The sequence below is a fragment of the Capricornis sumatraensis genome, chromosome 6 (assembly GCF_032405125.1).
Source record: "Capricornis sumatraensis isolate serow.1 chromosome 6, serow.2, whole genome shotgun sequence".
In the NCBI taxonomy this organism is placed as follows: Eukaryota; Metazoa; Chordata; class Mammalia; order Artiodactyla; family Bovidae; genus Capricornis; species Capricornis sumatraensis.
Genome location: NC_091074.1, coordinates 30,249,610 through 30,257,375, shown reverse-complemented (window position 1 = coordinate 30,257,375; position 7,766 = coordinate 30,249,610). Strand labels below are relative to the sequence as shown.

The following is a 7,766-nucleotide window of genomic DNA, read 5'->3' as shown; positions in this document are numbered from 1 at the left end:
CCATCTATCAGGATAAAGAAATGGAATGAGAACAAGACTGTAGAGAGCATTTCTGCCTCAGGTCTCAATGTAACGAGGGAATCAGACAGACAAATCTGGGGTACCTACCCTTCAGCAAGCTGAATTGGCAGACACTAAGTTTCAGAGATTCATCAATTTCACCTTGGCTTAACTATACTAGTTTAATGTCTGCTTGACCTTGGCAGTGATGATGTTAGCTAGGTGATGATTTACTATCTGTGTAAGCTTTCAGTTGCCTAAAACTATAACTCATTGAAAGCGAAGTGAAGTGAAGGGAAATGAATCCGCTCAGTTGTGTCTGACTCTTTGCGACCCCATGGACTGTAGCCTACCAGGCTTCTCCGTCCATGGGATTCTCCAGGCAAGAATACTGGAGGGGGTTACCATTTCCTTCTCCAGGGGATCTTCCCGACCCAGGGATCGAACCCGGGTCTCCTGCATTGGAGGCAGATGCTTTAACCTCTGAGCCACCAGGGAAGCCCCAACTCATTGAAAAGGTAAAACAAATATGATGAATATTTTAATTAACTTACAACCAAGTCTCTTTTTTTCCTGCTCAGCAGAAAGATGGTGGGAGAATAGATGTGAAACTAGGTAATACATAAAAATATGTACTCATAGACTAGTTCCTGGGGGGCAGGCAGCTCTGCCACATCTCATGAGCACCAGAAAGCCAATCCTCGAAGAAGGCTCCTAGTTGTCTAATTTCTTGGGGTCATAGAAAGTTAGCGTATAAAGGGCTTCAGGGATAGTTCTGGAGGCTTCAGTTGAAACAGTCAGAAATATGGGGAAAACTGAGGCAGATTAAATGTGAGGAGTACAAATTGCACACAATCTGCCTAGGATCTAGAATTTTTTCTAGTGCCTGTTTACAGATTTCTTGGTATTTCACTTCTAGAAAATACTTGTATGAGTGTGTGTTAAAGAGGGATGCCTGGGAAACCATACTTAGTCTCCCCAACATCCAGACCATCACTGGGCAGTTATATTGAAATGCCCAGACACACATAGCTGGGAGAGTTTGGCGTTCTCCTGCAGAGAGTTGGTGGGGGTTTTCTTAGCTGGAGCGTGGTAACCAGGGCAGCGAGAAGCCCTGGAGGCTGGTCAGAGGCTTACCCAAACAGCTTTGCTTAATTCTGGGCTACTGCTGGGGGCTGGGGGGAGCGGCTGGCAGAGAGAGGCGTCTGACATTCTTGCCTGCTGACATCAAGCTGCAAAACTGCTGCCCTCTGGTGAGTCAACGGCAAAAGGCCCACATCGTTCGAGATCAGCTGCCCAATCAGAGAAGATGGTGCCACACCTCAGAAATCTTTCCAACCCTCAGCATTCTGCAGCCTTCAAATAGTTCCTTCCAGAGAAAGAATGCAGAAATGATTAAACTCATAAGCAGCATAGAATCTACAATAATAATAAGATAAATTCCATGTTTACTTTTAAAGTAATTTAGGACAGCCAGCACCCTGGTTTTCACTCATTTTAAAAATATTTAAACTTTTCCTTTTATGCCGAGGCAAGAGGGCATACTGAAGGACCCACTGGGGCTTTGAGGTCTTCTGGATATTAACATTGAGATGTGCTGGAATGACATTGACATCCTTGGCTGGCACTGAGGGAATTCAGCCAGTGTATCTAGATTTTTAGCATTAGAGTTAGAATTTTATGTATACATTTGTATATATGTTAATTCTATGGTGAAAATGAAAATTAAGTGTAGACTGTCTCTTCTCATCTTATTTTTTAAAAAGTTATTTATTTTATTCATTTGGTTGCATTGGGTCTTAGTTAAGGCTTGTGGGATCTTCGTTTCCCAACCAGGGATAGACCCTGTATCCCCTGCACTGCAAGGGGGATTGTTAACCCCTGGACTACCAGGCAAGTCCCCTCTTCTCATCTTATTAATCAAGTTTGTGTTGCTGTTTGGTAATTTCAATTTCTCTCTGTTGAGCAGAAGTCAGTGGGGAAATACATGCACGAGGCCAGAGGTGAATTATTTGCTTAGTGCAGCACAAACCTGCTTGTTGGCTAAGAGCAGAGTCCCTTCCACAGTGTTGCCACCATATGGCACTGGCATATTGTGGAGTCCATAAAAGGGACTGACATTGTAAAAGATTAACAGGTTTTATTTGGCAAGATCAGGTATCTGGATGGCATGCTGTAAAATGGTTAGAAGAGGGAAGGGAATCTGTAGTTGGAGGACACCTGAGATTTTGGCACAGGCTTTCCTTACAGTCCTGCCATCTGATTTGGATTTCAGAGGTAAAAAGTTTTACTTAGTCAAGTGAGGATGCTCTCTGCATGGCCGTGGTACTACAGCAACACTAGGAAGAGAAAGAAGAACTGGACTGGAAGAAAAGCATGCAGTCAGCACTGGGACTGCTTCCCACAGGGTGGGAGATCTCTATCAATTTTTCCTCTCTGACATGTGGACAAAAAGATTTGAAGGGAGGCTAGATTAGACATACTTACTCACTCATTTGTTCATTCATTTATTCAATTAATAAAAATATTTCTTGCATATCCTAGGTGGCAAGCATGAGAATACACTGTTCTTATTCAAAAGAGGAAGCAGAGAAAGAAATAGATAATTACAATTGAATACATTTAGTTCTCGAATAACAGCAACATGTATTGAACTCATGTATTAAATACCAGGAACTTTGCTTGGAGCTATAAACCCTTATAACACCAATATAGGGGTTTGGTCATTACTTCCTTTTGGAGGATCAAAGGTTGAAGAGATTAACTCCTACAGCTTGGAAGCAGTGAACCAAAAAATTTAAGCTTAGATACTTTGACTTGACACTTGGTCCTTAACCACACATTTCCAGATTTGGGGAAAGATGACTAAAACTACTACAAAACTACCCTACAATGACTCTTGAAAGCAAAATAACTCTCTAAATGAGGATATAGGTGGGCTGGCTGGGGCGTTAGGGGCTGGTGGTGATTAGTAGGCAGAGGCAGCTGCATATCTGAAGGCCATGGGAGGTGTGTTGTCAGGGGAAATGAAAATGATTAAATAGTGTTGGAGGTTTCTGTGGGTGATCTGGTTTTTTTATTGGTGCATAACAAAACATTCCCAAACTTAGTGTCTGAAATAATCACGATCACTTATTTAGTTCACAGATCTGCAAGCTGGTCAGGGTTTGGTGGGGACAGCCCCTTTATAGTCTATGCAGTGATTGCTGGGGCTGCTTCAAGTATGCCTGAACAACTGGGGCTTCTTAAGAATTTTTATCTTTCTGTGATCTCTTCACGTAGTGTCTCAGACACAGCAGCTTCAAGGAACTGAACTTACATGAAAGCCAAGGGCTCTAAGGTGCATGCTCCAAAAGAGACTGCCAGACAGAAGGCATGTTGCCTTTTATGACCTAGTCTCAGAAATCATATAGCCTGACTTATCCCAGAACTCATTAGTGGAGGCAGTCAAAAGATCCTGCCCAGGTTCAAGTGGAGGGGACACAGATTATAGGTTTTACTGGACAAATAGCAAGGTTCTGGAAAAGCGTAGGGACAGAAGTACTGTTGCATACTTTTTTCTTTTAGGGGGAGGTGGTGGGGCGGAAATAGAATAGGATAAAAGGCAGCATTAGTTCAGTTCAGTTCAGTTCATTTCAGTCGCTCAGTCGTGTCCGAGTCTTTGTGACCCCATGAATCGCAGCACACCAGGCCTCCCTGTCCATCACCAACTCCCAGAGTTCACTCAAACTCACGTCCATTGAGTCGGTGATGCTATCCAGCCATCTCACCCTCTGTCGTCCCCTTCTCCTCCTGCCCCCAATCCCTCCCAGCATCACAGTCTTTTCCAACGAGTCAACTCTTCTCATGAGGTGGCCAAAGTACTGGAGTTTCAGCTTTAGCATCATTCCTTCCAAAGAAATCCCAGGACTGATCTCCGTCAGAATGGACTAGTTGGATCTCCCTGCAATCCAAGGGACTCTCAAGAGTCTTCTCCAACACCACAGTTCAAAAGCATCAATTCTTCAGCACTCAGCTTTCTTCACAGTCCAACTCTCACATCCATACATGACCACTGGAAAAACTAGATGGACCTTTGTTGGCAAAGTAATGTCTCTGCTTTTTAATATGCTATCTAAGTTGGTCATAACTTTCCTTCCAAGGAGTAAGTGTCTTTTAATTTCATGGCTGCAATCACCATCTGCAGTGATTTTGGAGCCCCCCAAAATAAAGTTTGACACTGTTTCCACTGTTTCCCCATCTATTTCCCATGAAGTGAAGGCAGCATAGTTGGTCCTAAAGAATAGAGTTGGATTATGATGGGCTTGGATTCAATGATGGACTTCACACTTATTAGGTGGGTAATTTTGGCCAAGGTGCTTAACTTTCTTGAGTCTCAGTTTTCTTATCTGTAAAATGAGGAAACTAGAACTGATCTTACAGAATTGCTAATGATTAAGAATATATGTAAATCCTTAGGCATTGGGGATTTGCACATATTTCATAAGACCTGTGATTACTGATGGGCTAGTAGCAAGAGAGATAATTGCTGAGGGAGAAGGGGTCAAGTGGGGGGTAGGGTTTCATAACTAATAGTAAGCTGGTGAAATTATAATAGTGCTAATAGCCAAAAGTTACTAAAAACTAGCCACAGTGCTAAGCTCTTTCAAAGGCATATCTCACTGAATCATCACAACAAATCTATGGTGAAGGACGGTTGTGACCCCGTTTTATAGATGAAGATATTCAGGACCAAAGAGGTTAAGTAATGTTCCTAAGTTGGTAAGTAGCAGTGACAGAATATGAATGAAGGTGATTGCCTTACCAAAGCCTATACCAAGACAGCTGGGATTTTAACCTGAAGGCTATTGGAAGCTACTAAAAATTTGTAAACTGGGAAGTCCTGTGGTCAAAGTTGCTCCAGAGACATCAGCGTGGAAAACAGGGAGGAACATTTAACAGATGATTGCTTTAGTCCAGGTGAGAAATACTGAGACATGTAACATATTGAAGATAAAATAGTGTGGGAGACATGAGAAGTGGAGGAGGGCCCATGAAGGTAGTGGCAGTCAGCCTTGATTTTTGATTGGATGTGAAAAGAAGGAGAGGGAATTTCTGTCATCATTCGTCAGCCCTGGGTGCAGGCACTGGCATGTGGGTTATTACTCAGGGCTCTAAGTAGAGAAAGAAAACAACCCCCCGGGTGCCTTCTAACCTAAAGCATATTTCCTAAGTCCTTCCACTCTCAGTCTAGACTGAAAACAAACAAAACAGACTCCTCTTGAAGCTCTCAGATCTCTCACCTTGCAATTCTGGCTTTCAAACTCCACGCCAAGCTTCCTTTCCCACACCCTAAACCCTTGTACTGGGGATTACAATGATCGTTTGTGTGTACTAGGTGATTGTTCCTTCCACATCAGGGGCCTTGGGAGGATGACCTAAGGCTGCTTTCTCCTGTCCTTACTTCCTCTACCCATTGCTGTAACTACACATGCAATCAGCTGGTTCTTATAAAGGATGCTGACCAGTGCTGTGATATTGTCTTCAGGAAGCAGGGGGATCTCCAAACAAGGTACTTACTGACTGTGTCATTTAGCTTCATGTGAATTTCCTTTAGAGGGACAATATGTGCTTTGAAAGGCAGAGGCAGAATATGTGTCATTAGATAAGGCATTCCAGGTCTCTGATTAAGGACTTTTATCTGTTGCTGGGTCAAGGTCTGAGAAATAAACTGGCCCTTGATGAAAACTAAAACAAGTGAAGAAACCAACAGACAACCCCCGAAACCTAGTTTTTCTATATGGAAAATATGTCTTTTCAAATTACTTCCTTAAAATTGGAATAATTTTTGAGATTAAAAATATTGCCATGATCTTTTGTGATAGATGTATTTACTCTTATTTACTTGTTTGTGTCTCATCCTTCTGTTTCCTTTATAATAGGATTAATTTCTGAAAAGTGACTTTATTCTGATGCTACATTTTGAATAAATTACTGCCTCTCTCAATGAACGATGGAGGCTGGCATTTGACTGAATAGCTTTTGTCCACTGACTGGTACATTTAGGTATAGTGGGAGCTCCATTTAACTCAGTGTTCCTGACAATAAATCACTTGAGGAGAGAGGATTGCTCTCATTGTTTGAACACTTGTCTATGCACGTTGCTTGGTCATTCACTAGATAGTTATTAAGTCTGACATTTGTTGTCAGTCTCCGAAGGCGTAAGCTAGCACAGCTGTACCAGTGCATGAGGTCACTAGCTGCACACATAGTTTGGTCACGGTCTTACTTTAGGATCTCAAATCTCTTCCCTTAATAATCAAGCAGGCTTAAACTTGGCTTTGCCCACTAAATTATTCCTTTCACGAAATCATCCACTGTACCTCAATTACAATTTAATGTTTTTTTTTTAATTTATAAAGAACAACAACAAAAAAAAAGCGAGCTATTTTATAATTTAGAAACTTCCCCTAAATGGGAGTTTCCAATGAAACATTAAATTGGTGAATGGCAACGAGTGAACAACTAATGAAGTCCGACTTTCTTGTTAGGAAAGTATGAAAGTATGTTATTATGAGCCCTGTAGAGTGGGAACAGATTAGAATACAAAAGTTAGAGAAGGGTCTAGTTTCTGCTTAGAGGTCTTTTTGATTGTTTAATAAAAAGCTCCCAAACCATCAAACATCAGACAACAAAAGGCACATTTTGATAATCTAAGCTATTTTCCCATTAATTAAACCTTATGTTTAGGGGATTACTTTTCTTTTGTCCCAGAAGGAAACCTCTTGCTTGGGACAGCTTCAACAATTTAACCACATTTTCCAAGCATATAGGGCAAATAAGAGGCAATCATTCATCGGTTATAAAGATAAGCCAGGGAATGGGAATACTTCTGTAGGTCACGTCACCTGATAGAAACTTTGGACTGATCCTTTCCTGGTTCGAGAGTTCAACCATAAGACCTACTTTCCCTATCAGCTGGCTCAAGCTGATAAGGTCCTGAAGTAAGCAAGATTTTTTATGACTTTTATTTAATTGTCCGTGTGATAAAGTGTTGGGGGTTAGTCTGCATAGAGTTACTTCTCATTGGTCTGTTTTTCTTTTGAATAAATCACAGTCTCCCTGATTGGACAAGTTACAAGGAGTTTGAGTAAATACTTTTCATCAAATTTCTAGTAGCCAGTACAGAGCCTTTACCCTTAACAGGTTTCCTGTAAGTACTATTGAAGAAAATAATTATAAACTTAGCCTTAGATTGTTGATGGGTTGGGGACAAACATAATTCAAGAGCAGAATAAGTAATAGCAAGTATTGTATTGTAAATACCCATCAAGTGGATTAGTTGCAGGTGATGGAAACAAGGGTAAAGTTGAAGGTGCCAGAGCTCACTGAAATTGCATTTGAGATGTTATCTGCTATTAGAATGAGCCGAGTCTGTCTTCTTCCCAGGAATCTGACTCAAAAGAAGTTCATAAAGAGGTGTTACCCCAAAGTGGTATGCTAGGCCTGTAACCTAGGGAAGTTTCAATGGATTCCAGTCCTATGCTCCTTTGAAAGGAACTAGGTGTTTCTGATCTCTTTTAGTTTCCCTCCTATTCCCATCCTCCTACCATCTTCCCTTCTGTTTGGTCTGGTGAACATCAATAGTAGAATGTTTTTGCAGCTTCCGTCTTAACTTGTGTTCTAGATCTGAGTGTGTCACAAATTTATTGTTTGTTGACCTTGAGGAAGTCAATTAATGTCCCTGAGCTTTAGCTTCTTCAGCTGTACAACAAATAACTAGATGA

The 7,766-nt window shown here is 41.4% G+C and overlaps 1 non-coding gene across 1 annotated transcript; it reads right to left on the bottom strand.

Annotated features, from left to right (window-relative positions):
* Positions 1-426: 426 nt before the first annotated feature.
* TRNAW-CCA (transfer RNA tryptophan (anticodon CCA)) lies at positions 427-498 on the bottom strand. The gene has a single exon. It is a non-coding gene; the product is annotated as a tRNA-Trp (tRNA).
* Positions 499-7,766: the final 7,268 nt, after the last annotated feature.